The sequence below is a fragment of the Kryptolebias marmoratus genome, linkage group LG13, assembly GCF_001649575.2.
Source record: "Kryptolebias marmoratus isolate JLee-2015 linkage group LG13, ASM164957v2, whole genome shotgun sequence".
Lineage (NCBI taxonomy): Eukaryota > Metazoa > Chordata > Actinopteri > Cyprinodontiformes > Rivulidae > Kryptolebias > Kryptolebias marmoratus.
The window spans coordinates 13994779-14007573 of NC_051442.1; the positions used below are offsets into that span (position 1 = coordinate 13994779).

Genomic DNA, 12795 nt, shown 5'->3' on the forward strand with positions numbered 1-12795 from the left:
GGTTAAAAATAAAAGCGAGGGTACCTGTTCCCCCGCCTCGTCCTCTTGTCTTTTCTCATGTTAATGTGGGCGCGGCCCTCAGTCCTGGGCACCATCTGCCCTTCCTCGGGGGCTTGGGCCCCAAGCTCTCCAGACGTGTCCAATTGTTTGTGTGTGTCCAAGCAGAAAGTGGCGAGCACACACGGCTTTTGTGGCCCGATGGGCTTGTCCGTCAAGAGCACGAGCCTGCTGTTCGTTAGCCCCCCCGTGTGACAGAGGGAAGTGGGTGGAGTGGAGGGGGGCGGCCGCTCGCGTGCCCTGTGTGCACTAACATCAGGGCGACCCGCCGTTTGTTTTGTATGGCAACATTTCATGCGGGACGTCAGCGCGAGCGACCGTTGGCTGGGGGATCACTCGACAGGTCAACGCGCTCTCGTCGGTGTCCTTTTGTAACCACGTTAGACCGGAGATATTGAGAGTGATTATCTTTTAACTGACCTTTTAAAGGGGAACTTAATACATAATTTATTTAGGTTTTCTCACAATCCAATCACTCTGTGTGGGGGACAGATGGGGAAACGGGCGAGCAAACCTCCCAGTGGTTTTCATCAGCACGAAGTGAACGCACAAACACGACGTATGCAGCATAAATGAAAAGCCACAGAAGAACATGAACAATCAAAACGAAGTCTCTGTGAAGTTGGTTCAGTACTTGCTGTCAACTAACACCTAAAGTAAAGTGTATTCTGTGTGTACAGTATAGTGTGTAAATATAGTTTCTTTGGCTTCTGTGAAAATATTCATTCCCACTGAGTTTAGTCAAGATTAAGTGTTTGAAACATGACAAATTAATGAGTTGATCACATAGCCTATAAAATACACTTTACTGTTTCTAGATTCAGTTTTTGTTTGTCCTTAGTTACACGTTTGAAAATGCTGCCACCTTTTTTTCCCCACCTAAGATGTTTCTAATCCTACAGAGGAATAATTCACTAAGAAAATACAACAATTTTTTACAAATACTGATCCGTTTCAAGAAAAACATAGTCGAGATAAACGTGTTTCAGTCCAATAGTGAGTCAATGCTTTATTAAAGTGATTAGAAATTTCCCTAGAAGTTATTTATATGTAATATTTACATATTCTGGTGCAGTCTTTTGTAAAATAGAGTAACCGGTGGTGATCCCGACGCTACAGTCCCTTGTTTCTCTTATTTTGTTGCCAATGAACTTGAACTTCTCCAGCCTCCATTGCTGCTCCAGCGTGGAGTTAACTCCCTTTCGCTGAGGCTGATTTTGAGTTTTGGCTTCGCTTAAAATGTGCGTAACTTTTAACATTTCTTCTCTCGAGGAATTTCTGATTTATCCCACGGACAGCTACAGAGTCTTTGACAAACCCACGTCTCACTTCGGCTGACGATGCTTGCGCGTGTTTTCCGAATGGCGCCGGCTCGCTTCCTCTCTGTTTCTAATGCAACTATTGTGGTTATAAATAGTTGGAACAATTGTTTAGATAGGGTAGGATTTCTCAAATCAGATCCATGCGTTAACAAATTCCACAATGTTATATAATTTACAGTGAATTCCATTTTGTCTGTCCGTGTTTTCGATTCAGTCTTCATTTTTTAAATTGCAATTCTGAATCTTTTTTAAAAGGTTATTTCTAGTGGAGATCATAACATTCAATAAAGGACACGGAGACAGATTTAATAAAGCTAGTATTGACTTCTTTGCTGTTCAGTACAGTCCCCTTAGATGACTTTGGTTGTGAGTGGTCCCTATATAAATAAATCAGAAAAGTGAAGTGAAACTGAAAGTAAAGCAGGTTTTCAGTCCGTTCGCCGACCCAACACTGGCTTGCAGATTATGAGTTTCCATCGGGCCTGCCCTCCGAATTTTGAAAGCTACATGCTTCTGGCTGCGTTGAGATTAGTTATTGAACTGTCCGAGCCGAGGGGAACAAGGCCGCCTCAGAGCCGCAGCACACAATGAGCCAGCTGTCAGTGGGCGGGGCTCGTCCAGACCGGTGTCGTCGTGGTTAGTTCTTTTTTTTTTTTTTTTTTTTTTGTTGGCCTTTGATAGGTGCTCCTACGTGAGGGCTGCCGTGCACTGATCGTTATTGACACAAGGCGCCGTTTGATGAGTGTGCAGCAATAAAGCCTGCACGAGGATTTGCTCAGCACAAAAAAAGGGCCAGCCGGGGTGAAGTGATTACAGATGCTCTCTGGTTTGTGAATATCTATGAGGGAGGGGGAGGCGGCATGTGAAGGGTGTACTTGCTCCAATAATGCTGTAGCCTACGATGATGTGAAAGGTTAGTCTGAGCATGTTAAAGAGTGGCTGGATGTGGTTGTGCCACTTGTGGCGTCACGTCTGGTGTTTCACTCGGTCCGTGCTCTCTGTTACAGTCAGGTTATTCCTGACTTAAAAACCTGTCTGTCGAAGCATGCCGTAATCCCCAGAGGTCACTGATTTGCCTTCCAGCACCCGTTTTACATTCAGAGGTGCGTCTCTGAGCATCCTCTTGGCAGCATCTGAGTTGATGTCCTTGCTCAGGGTTTTTGTTGCACTAATGTGTGATTTCACACCCCCCTGTGTTGATTATAAACGCGCACCGTTGTCCGGATCTAATCTTGAAATATTAACCCAATTACTAACAATAAATGCAACCTCATCATTTGAGATCATTATGCAATATATAAGATGTAATAATCCTCTTTGAGTACCCTGGTTCTATTTTTGGCAGCACTAATATTACCCAGTTTTAAACTCGCACTGTGCTGCGGCTTTTTGCACCATAATATCAACAGAAACATCTGCAGCTGCCTTGTTTTTGAGTCAAATAGAGCGCAAGACAGATTTGTTTGCTGTGATAAAGTCTTTAAATCCCCCTTAAGACCGGATTTATGAGACTATGTTACAACCCCAAAGTTATAGTATACTGAGACTTAAATTAGCCCGAACAACAGCCTGACTGCATGTCACGTTAGGAGAGCAAAGGCAAAGAAGCAGTTATAAATTGTGTCTAATGTGGCCAAATTTTACATTCTATGCATTTATATGTTCCTATAATTATAGCTGTGAGATTGTATAACATAAACATCTTGTTTGGACGTGAACGCCGTTTAAGCACTGCAGGTCTCCATTTACCAGATTTACAGGAAAGTGGCTGTTGTTTGTTGAACCTGCTGTCATCAGGGAGAGGAGAATATGTTAATGCAACACACCCATGTTCTTTGTTCTCATTGTTTGGAGCCACAGATGAGAAAAGTTAGGATGAAAGAGTCACATTTGATGCCTGGAACAAGCGCTCGTGTTTTAAAGCGTCTTGGCTGAAGCGTGCAACGAGCTTACATACGAAATCCTGCACTCACAGCCAACCTGTGTGTTGACTGAACAACATTTAAGATTATTGGGCTTGACTTTCACTGTGTGTATTACCATCATTTGGTCTTGACTCGGATTAAAAAAAAAAAAAAAAAATTAAACAAAGGCAAATTAATGAGCTGTTGTTGCAACATGTCAATAGGTTACCCTCAGTCAGCAGGATAGAGGCCTACTAACCTCATTTACAGTCCTTTGGGCATAATCTCTGCCAGCTGCATATACTAGAAAGTTTTCCTGATTCAAACTGGGACTATAGGTAATTTATGTGATCTGTTACGTATTAAGTTACAATCAGAAGGCTTGCAGAAATGACTTTGCTCATACCAGCCTTGCCTCTTCTGTTTTATCCAAATGAATCAATTCGTACAACATTAAAGACATGTATTAATCAAAATAAACTGCAAACATCTTTTTCAAATAAACTTTTTTTTAATGAAACTAGCGTTCTCTGAAGGAAGGCGTGCTGTCAAAGTTTTCGATAAAGGTCTGACCTCATCTGATCTCAGAGCACTTGTTTGGAATGACCCTCAGCTGACACCACATCAGATTTTAGCTCAATATTTGTGAAATTGACTGAGTGTAGCCCTTTTTTTTTGCAGTTGCTAAAGTAAATTAGCTGTGGCAGCCATCTTGAATTAAGATGACCCCAAATGTTAAACAGCTGTAGATGCACATCCAGGGATTACTTTCTGAGTTTTTCTCAGAACTGTTATAGTATTTTTTCAATAACAAAATTCTTTTTTTTTTTTGTGAATTATTGTATTTACCGATATCAGTGTAAGAATACACTTTTATTAAATAAAATCTGCCTTTTTTATAATATCATTTTAAAAAGGCTGCAGTGCAAATATGTCCAATACAGAGGGACTTTGTGGTTGAGTTTCATAAAGACCTGCTTCATCACAAAAAAATCCCCCTGAAGGGGTTAAACGAGTTCAGCAGGATCTCTTTTATCCTTAAAACTAGAAGATAAAAACTTGCCAATGTTAGCTGGAAGCAAATCACATGTTTGTAACAAGATGTGCTCTCAGGTACGATGAGGCATTTTATTGCCGCCCAAAGCAGAAAGGAAAGTTTTGTTCAGCGAGATTTACCTTCACATACTTCGCCTCTTCTCGTGTTTCATCATTTCCTGTGAGGCCTGAATATTCCCTTATACCTCTTCTCCCAAGGCACAGTGAACTCCACCATAATGTGATCATCTAGGCCATAATTTGATATGTTTTATACACTGGTGATTGACTGGTGCTGTGATTATTTGATTTTTTTACATCAAAGAACCCATCTGCAATTTCCTTCCTGCCATTTTGCCGAACCTTACATTCTCCTCAAACAGACGATGAAGACGCATCCGGAAATAGAGGCACGGGAGCAAATTGTCGTGCTTATATTGCAAGCGTTCATCTTGCAAATGAAAACCGTACGTCTCTGTTGACAGTATTCATTCCTGCCCGGTTGGTAAACAGTGATTCGCCAAGAAATTCTTGGTCTGCGATTCGCCTGTGCCCTAAAATTAAAATAATTCTAAGGTACATGAGTCTTTTTATCCCTAGTTATGTAGAATAGGATAAACAGAAGCATTACTAGACCACTACATTGTGCCACAGTCTTTGTGGAGCGGTGTGCATACATATATAATGTGTAATAGTGTCTCAAATCATGTGAAGATGCTGATGAGTATCAAAAATAAAGTGCAATTGTAGCTCAATGGAAATGTCATCGCCCGCCCTGTAAGCAAGTGTGTCTCATTAGCCTTTGGGCTGATTTTAATGAAACTTGCAAAATAAGTAATTGAATGTACCCCTACAACTGGAGTCAGTCCAGTTTCGCCAATGATAAGTGACCTTAGCAAACACAAAAATACTTAGAGCCTGGTCAGTTTTACAGTTATTAAGCTAAAATTTGGTGTGAGTCATTCACAACTCATACTTAAGTGCTAACGGATCTCATAGGATCTGTTCCTAAAGTTTTGCCAACAATTATCGGAGTCAACTCTGTGTGTTTGTGAACTATCTCATGAACCGCAAATTGGTTTTATTGGACCTTTCAGAAAGTAATCAAAGGATGTACATCTACAACTGATTAACTTTTGGAGTCAACTCAACTCCAAACGGCTGTCACAGCTAAATGACCTCAGTGAACACAGAAATGGCTAAAACTTAGTCAGTTTTACAGATGTTGAGCTGAACAATGATGTGGTAGTGGCTGAGAGTCATTCAAAGAGCACTAACGCATCCTGCGAGATCTTGCGGTGTTGCACCAGGTCACGCATAACCTGATTTACAAGGTTTTACTGAAACATCCACAACTCTTTGCCTTCTCATCATAAGATGAGCTTAGTTTAATACTCTGACATGAAAGGCAGTGGGTGATATCCTTTAAAGAATGCTCGGCCTTTAGTTTTTTAGAAAGATTTGGAGAGATGTGCTCAACTTTCATCCGTTACACTGTAGTCCATAAATAGCTGCTCGTGTTAAAGAGGTTTTGTGTTTGTTGGGGTGCAGCTGGGGGCTGCATGGCGCTGCAGTTGATTGGCACTGTAGCCTTGCGAAAAGTTCCTATGTTTGATTCATAGCTGGGGCTTTCTGCAACGGACTTTGCATGTTCTCCCCGTGCATGCGTAGGTATTTATTTTTGTTTGTTAGGCCCTGTGTGGCCTTGTGATGGACTGGTGACCCGTCAAGGGTGTACCCGACCTCTCACAAGTATGGATGATGGATGGATGGTTGGACTTAAAGTGGTTTTAGCTGAGAATCAGCACATGTAGTGATTTGATTGTGGTAGTGATACCGACCTTCCTGTTTGCGAGATATCCTAGAGTCATTACTTCTTTGATTAGGACAAATATAGACCTCTTGTTGTGACAACAAATGTTAGGTATACTAGCAAGCAAGCTGCAACAACGATATCATTGCACTGAAGAGTCTGCAACATGCTGAACCAGAATACAAATTAATGAATAATCCACAGCTGTTTTTATTCTACTTCATCTTGATACTTTTTAGATTAATAGTCAGGATACATACAGTATGTAGATAAGATGTTGAGAGGATTTATCCCTAACTTTACCCATCACAGTTGTAAATTCGAGACGGGGCTTTTTGCTAAAATGTCACAAGCAGAGATGCGCTCTGCCTCCAAGGATTTATTTATAGGATTCATTACATAAACCCGATCACTGACACCAGTCTATGGATAGTAAATCACACTTTTCGGAAATGCGGCAGCAAGTGCTTCTGTCAGTGCTCGCTGGAAGCTTAAACTGCCAAGCATTAGGAAAGGATATATGGCACATTACTCTGCTGCCTTAAAAGAAACCCAACACGGAGTTAAAACCATGATTCAGAGAAATGGGAGGAACAAAGAAATGATTGCATTAAGATTGATACATATAGAAAATCCTGCTTTTATTTCAGCGACTGGACTAAAAAGATTTAACAGTATGCATTGCAGTGTTATCCAATCCTGGTCCTGAAGGGCCACCATCGTGCATGATTTAGTTTCTCTGCTTTGACACCTGGTTTGAAAGCCTGAGTGATTAACGGGTTTCTGCAGAACTTGAAGAGCAGAGAAACGATTTAAACCTGCAGGATGGTGGCCTTCCAGGACCAGGATTGGACACCACTGATGTACCGTGTATAAAAGTGAGATTTAGTTTATTCTGAGGAGTTTTGTTTAATTAAAAACCGTTGTCGGTAAATGAAGGAGCAGGTGTGGCTCTTAGAAACCGTGAAAGGCAAAGCAGCAACGCATGCCTGTGAAAAGAACGAGGTGGTTCGAGTTAAGAGTCGGGGCTCTTTTTAATAATTAGAGCCCATCAGAGTTCGTTTCCGTCAGCTCGGAAAAAAGCCTGCTCTGTTTACGGACCAAACTAATCATGTTAATTCAGGTGAAAGATTTCTGCTTTGTTCATTTCACCCGTTAAATTTAATTAAATGATCCAAACAAACGCTGAATAAAAGAAGTAATGTGTTGTTTGGTAATTGGTTTCACATGAGTATTTGTTGTTAGTTTAGGTTCACATTCAGGGCAGGGTGAGACGTTTTTATCACTAGGGTAGACATGTGACCATATAATATCCTGATGGTATGATGTTGTTGAGCTACAATACCAGTTTTGTGATTTCTCGCTGTTTAAACAGAAGTTTTAAAATGTATCACGTGATGTAATTACTTTTATTTAAAAAAAACCCAATGCAACCATGATTTGCTGCATAACTGGTACCACTTATTGCTGTAATAATTAATGTAATATACTGTATTTTTAGTAATACAATATTTCTTTATTGTTATTTAGTTATAATGCACAGATGCACATGGGGAGAACCAATGAATGTGTTATGTGTCGCTCTGATATTAAATCAGTGCCAGTTAGTGACATTTTGAAGATGAAATGTTTATTTAATCTCAAGATCAAGTTTAAAATCTGTGTCAGTGAGAGCCAGCAGAGATGTGTTATTATGCAGAATAATAATTATTTTACTGTCATTCTACTCTTTGTAAAGTAATATTTGGAGCATAACAGCTCATGTTAGCTCATTAATTAGCCTGGTTATTAGCCTCTGTGCAGGCTGTCACCAATAGATATGCTGACTCTCGCTGCATGTTGTAAACCTTTGTTTCAAAACGGCATTACTTTATATCTTATAGTGACGGGTGGGTAGCCAAGCCATGATCATCTATGTTCATTGCGACTCAAATTTTTTTTTAAAACAGTCGTATTTATCTATTTTTAATAAAGGGGAAAAGTTCAGAGGAATAAGCATCATACACGGTTTACGAACAGCTCACAGCTACAGGTGGGGAAGGGGAACTATTACTGTATTTAACATACAACTGAAGAAAACCTCAAACTGTTTCTGGCATCTCAGTGAAATGAATTTAAGCCACCGGGACGGTATGATCGAAGGATTTTGTTGTTTTGACGTTGTGGCTTTCTAACTACAAGGTAAACATCAAAACCAAAAACCAGCCAGCCCCTAAACTAGACAAGAAATGTTATGAAACTGTGACATTTATGCTACTGTGGACATAAACATATAGATGAGAAAGCAAAAACTTGTGGCTTTCTGTCCATTTGTGGTTTGGCGATAGGAAGCTGACTTGTTAAATTTATTTATTTCATCAGGCTCAGTTAGTGACATATATAAGTCAAAAGTAGCATATTTTTCTAATCTTCTGAAGAAATTTTTAAGTAAAACTGATATAAGAGACTGAATTGTTCATTTGATTCATGTTTATCCAAATATAGCTTTAATGTAACTGTGTCTCTACTTATCTGTGTGAGTGTGCAGCAATCCCATGTGTCTGCTGTCAGGAGTCACAGCAAAATGTTTGGGTGGCGCAGCTGAACCATGTCAACATTTGTCCTTTCCTTCCTGTTTGTGTTGCTTCGATTTTCAAAATTTACACATCTGAAAAGCTGGAGAAAACGCTGTTCAAACATGTGCGCTCCACATTATTCCCCTTTCCTTCTGTTTGGGAATTTAAAAGCTCATTTTTCCGGAGTTTCTCAGAAAAATATGATTGCAGTTGGTTTTAAAAAAAATGAAAAACTGTCACCAAAAGCTCTACGGAGGACACTGTCGTCTCGTTGTCTGTACGGTCTCCGTTTGAGTCGACGCTGTCACAGAACAGCCATATTCCTCTCCAACGAGGAATCGACATTACAGGGGTTGTCAGGACAACCAGCCATGATTCAGGGAGCCTCAGATAGGCCTCCACCTTGGGCTAGAAGCCTTAGCCATGAGACCGAGCAGATGCTGGTACAACCAGCCAATCACAGGTGAGGCAGAGGAAAAAGATGACATCATAGGCAAATGAGGGCAAATGCAGAGAGGATTTTGTTTGTCGTCTTCGCCTGCTTAGGAATCCACGGCCTCCTTTTATGCCTTAAAATGAAGCCTTTGCTGGAGGAAAAAAGTAAGTGGGACAGTAAATAGGTGGGTAAATAAATAAACGAGCAAGCAAAAAAGGGAGCCAATGTGTTTGTCATGGAAACACTTCTTCAGATATGCACCTTGTATTAGTTGTAGATTGAAAAGTTAAAAACCAAACATGATGTAATGTAAAAAGTCAATTCTTTTACCCTTCTGAAACCTGGAGCGATTCATGTCCTTCAAGATCATTGTAAGACCCAGAAACAATTACATTTTTAAAAGCATTAGTAGTGTTTTATCATAAAACAAAGTGGTTTGTTTAGTTAGCATTTTTAGTTGAACAGAGGCTGCTAAATAAAATGTTTTAATGACAGGGCTTTAAATTTTCCAGCAGGCCCTCAGAGTCCTGAAATACAGTTTCAGTTCGTTACGTGTTAACAATAATGGCACAAAACGTGAGTCCTTCTATGGGCAGAAACTTGTGCCATCAGAAACTGAATTTGAATTGCTGTTTAAAGGTAAATAAAATGACCATCGTATAAAAGTTCTATCAAGCAGCACGAGTTCCAAAATTAATAAGTGCATAAAACTGAATGCTTTGAAGCCTTTGTTTGAAATTTTCACAAAAAGAACTCCACTTTTGCCAATGCCGTTTTTATTCAATACTTGATAATTGTTTTGTATTTTACCATCCTCCACGATGCTTGTTTTTATCAAGAGTTCACTGCAACAGGAAAACTCCCCAGCTGCACACATAACGCCATTCTCTCTCTTGCTTCTCACTCTGCAGGTTTGGTCTGTTAAACAGAAAACCAACTGTGTCTGCCCGTTGGCTGTCTCCTCCCCTAGACCTGCTGCCTGCATTAATATTCAGCCCCTCAGCCAATCAGGCGGGCAGGGTGGATGACATCATGGGCTAGGGAACAGTGAGCAGCCAGTGAAGCATCCAGCCTGCCGAGCAAGCTTGCTTTTAGGGTCAGGAACTGGTCTGACGAGAGAATGGCAGTCCTGCCTTTAAACCGTCACTAGGACTCTACAGCTGACGATGAATCTGTCTGGACCCCAGGCCTAACGGCGTAGCACTGAGCAGGAGAATGTGAAGACATATTTCAGGTAAATCCCTCTCTGTGTAAGGCAATAAGGGATGGGGAAAGGGGGAGGCAGAGGAGAGGAGAGGAGAGGAGGAGGAGGAGGGGAGAGGCTGTGTATGTAGGGGTGCTTTGTAGCCTTCTTTTTCTCCCTGCACTCTGCATTCTGTCCTGCTAAGGAGGCAGCTGTTTCATCAGCAGTCTGTCTCATTTCTCAGGGCCAGATGGAAATGGATGCCTGCATCAGAGGGGGCTGGATGTGCTTTATGTCATCTTATACCATCCTCTGCATCACATCATCTCTGTATACACTCCCTTGTGCCACACAAATAGCATCCTTATTGATGGGGAGCCGTTGGAATCAATGGTGGCATTTGTACGAGCCTTGTGTGAGTTTGTGCTGATGGATGTTCTTTTGTTATCTCTGCACCGCCTCATGTATGGCCTCCTCGGAGTGGGAAGAAACGCCTCTAGGTCCCGGCTTTAACATGGTCGAGTGTAGCAGCTTTATGGCGGCTGTAGTGACAGGGAGATATACAACATCTGGTCACCTGACTTCGTTGGGGGATCGGGGTGGGGGTGGGGGCCGGTTCTGTGAAAGCTGAGCTGATCGGTCTCGGATTCTTCCACAGCCGTCATCGGTTAGAGGAGGATGGAGGAGCCGACCGCGGCTCGGGCTGATTCTGTCTGTCTCCTCCTTTTGCCCGAGCTTGTTGCAGTTGTTGTGTCAGCGGCGGCGCACAGGGAGTGGGGAGATTCTCTCCCAGGAAGCGCAGTCATCCTGGTGGAAGCAAGGCCTGATGGGAGACCTGTTGTCTAGCGTGAAGGAGGGATGTTAGGGAGTCATGTCAGTGACTGAGGGAGGGAGAGATGATGGTAGAAGGGGATTGGGGGATGGGTTACTGAAGGTGCTACTCCCTTTGAACATTGGCCTGCTGTATTAATGCAGATGAGATGAAAGCCTGTCTATTTGAAACTAATTCATCTGTTAGAACATCTGACATTTTGTCCTCCAAGCATTCTGTCCACACTCCTGCATATAAATATATATCAGCCTTCCTATATCCAATCAACCTAACACGACAATTTTCCAATCATAACCCAGTTAAATATACCGAATGCCTTTAAATATTTAGTTTCAGTGCAACTTATTACTCAGCTCTGAGCTTGACAGAAAGGAAACCATCTACAGCAGTAATCTAATGCAGTGTCACAATCAGATGGCAGACAAACAATCCCTCCGCGAAGTTGTGATATACCATGAGAGCAAAAGTATTCAGTGCTTAAGCTTCCTGCTGTTCAGTGGATCTGTGAAACCGGTGCTGGATAATCAGCCTCAGTTGCTCTCCTCCTGCTAAGCTTCACACTTGCTCCATATGCCACATATATTCATCACAGCTTTAGCCACAAAAAATTATCACATCGGCATCTAGTATTCAAGTGTTTTGCGTCTTTGCATTGATTAATGTCGTGTGACATCCTCTCATAGGAGCTCCGAAGGAACACAATGTTATAAGCCCGACTCGTCTCATGTATATTTTGTGTAACTAAAATAAAAGGCATATTGTTTGTTGTGTAAATGGGAACTGTGCAGGCAGCTCATCGGGGCTTGGCTTTTCATGCAAATGCTGCTCCAAACTGTCTAACTCGTGTTTTCATTTGTTGAAAAAACAAAGTTTATTTGAATGTGAAACTCAAGAGAAACACAGAGAGAAAACGAATTGTTGTTTTGTTTGTTTATATCTTAAGAAAAGGCTTTAAAAGGGTAATTCTTGTCATTTAAATTATTTCAGTTTAGCTTTTTTTTCCGTATGTGCTTTGCTTGAAAGGTAAAGTAGATCCTGGTTGTTCTTTCTTTTTTTTTTACCTACTCAAGTTATTGTACTGCAAGTTACTAGCTGTTTCTGAGATGTACTTATCGGCAACGGATCACAGAACAGCAATAAAGGACTTGGCATCTAATTTGTCAGTCATAGAAAAGATGGACCTTAATTGGTACACTGAAACAATGTGGAACTTTTCTTTTTTCCATCACGCCAGTCTGATTGTCTCCATGAGTATTAGCATGCTGTTCTGGGCCTTCCTATGTTTTCCAGTCGTCAGTGTAACCCAACACACGCAGCTTCTCTTACCTCACCTCGGCTAACAAAAGCAGCAGAGCCTCATCCTGGCCCGTGGCCTGCTAACCGGCGCTGCCTGAAATCTGATAGTTGGACACACAACACACAAAGAAGGAAACCTCCATCTGTTGACGACTCAGTCTGGCCGAGTTATGCTGCTATTGTTAAGGTGGACTTATACCGCTTTGGAGCTCATGCTGACAGTTTATGCACAGCGGCCCCATGTGTGGCGTGTGTTTAAGGTCACAGCGGTGTTGCGGTAGGTGTTTCCGAGCTACAGTCTGTGTGTTGGTGGATTAGCATGTAGGATTGGAAGCCATCTGGCCATTTTGTCTCAGAAAGAG

General features: G+C 41.6%; 1 protein-coding gene and 1 long non-coding RNA gene across 4 annotated transcripts in view; one reads left to right on the plus strand and one right to left on the minus strand.

The window, feature by feature from the left end:
- The window catches only part of LOC119617621, a 2854-nt gene extending 2611 nt beyond the window's left edge, over positions 1-243 (minus strand). Inside the window, exon 1 of the long non-coding RNA XR_005233958.1 lies at positions 25-243. This is a non-coding gene — a long non-coding RNA (uncharacterized LOC119617621). The remainder of the gene's footprint in view (positions 1-24) is intronic.
- Positions 244-10149: 9906 nt separating this feature from the next.
- LOC108245238 (serine/threonine-protein kinase PAK 3) overlaps positions 10150-12795 on the plus strand; it is a 38514-nt gene continuing 35868 nt past the window's right edge. For 2 of the 3 annotated variants that reach the window (XM_017431982.3, XM_017431986.3), the window contains exon 1: positions 10151-10356. The gene's annotated coding sequence lies outside the window, so the exon portion shown is untranslated. Of the gene's footprint in view, positions 10357-12795 lie in introns of all 3 variants that reach the window. The other variant, XM_037979131.1, reaches the window with a different exon arrangement.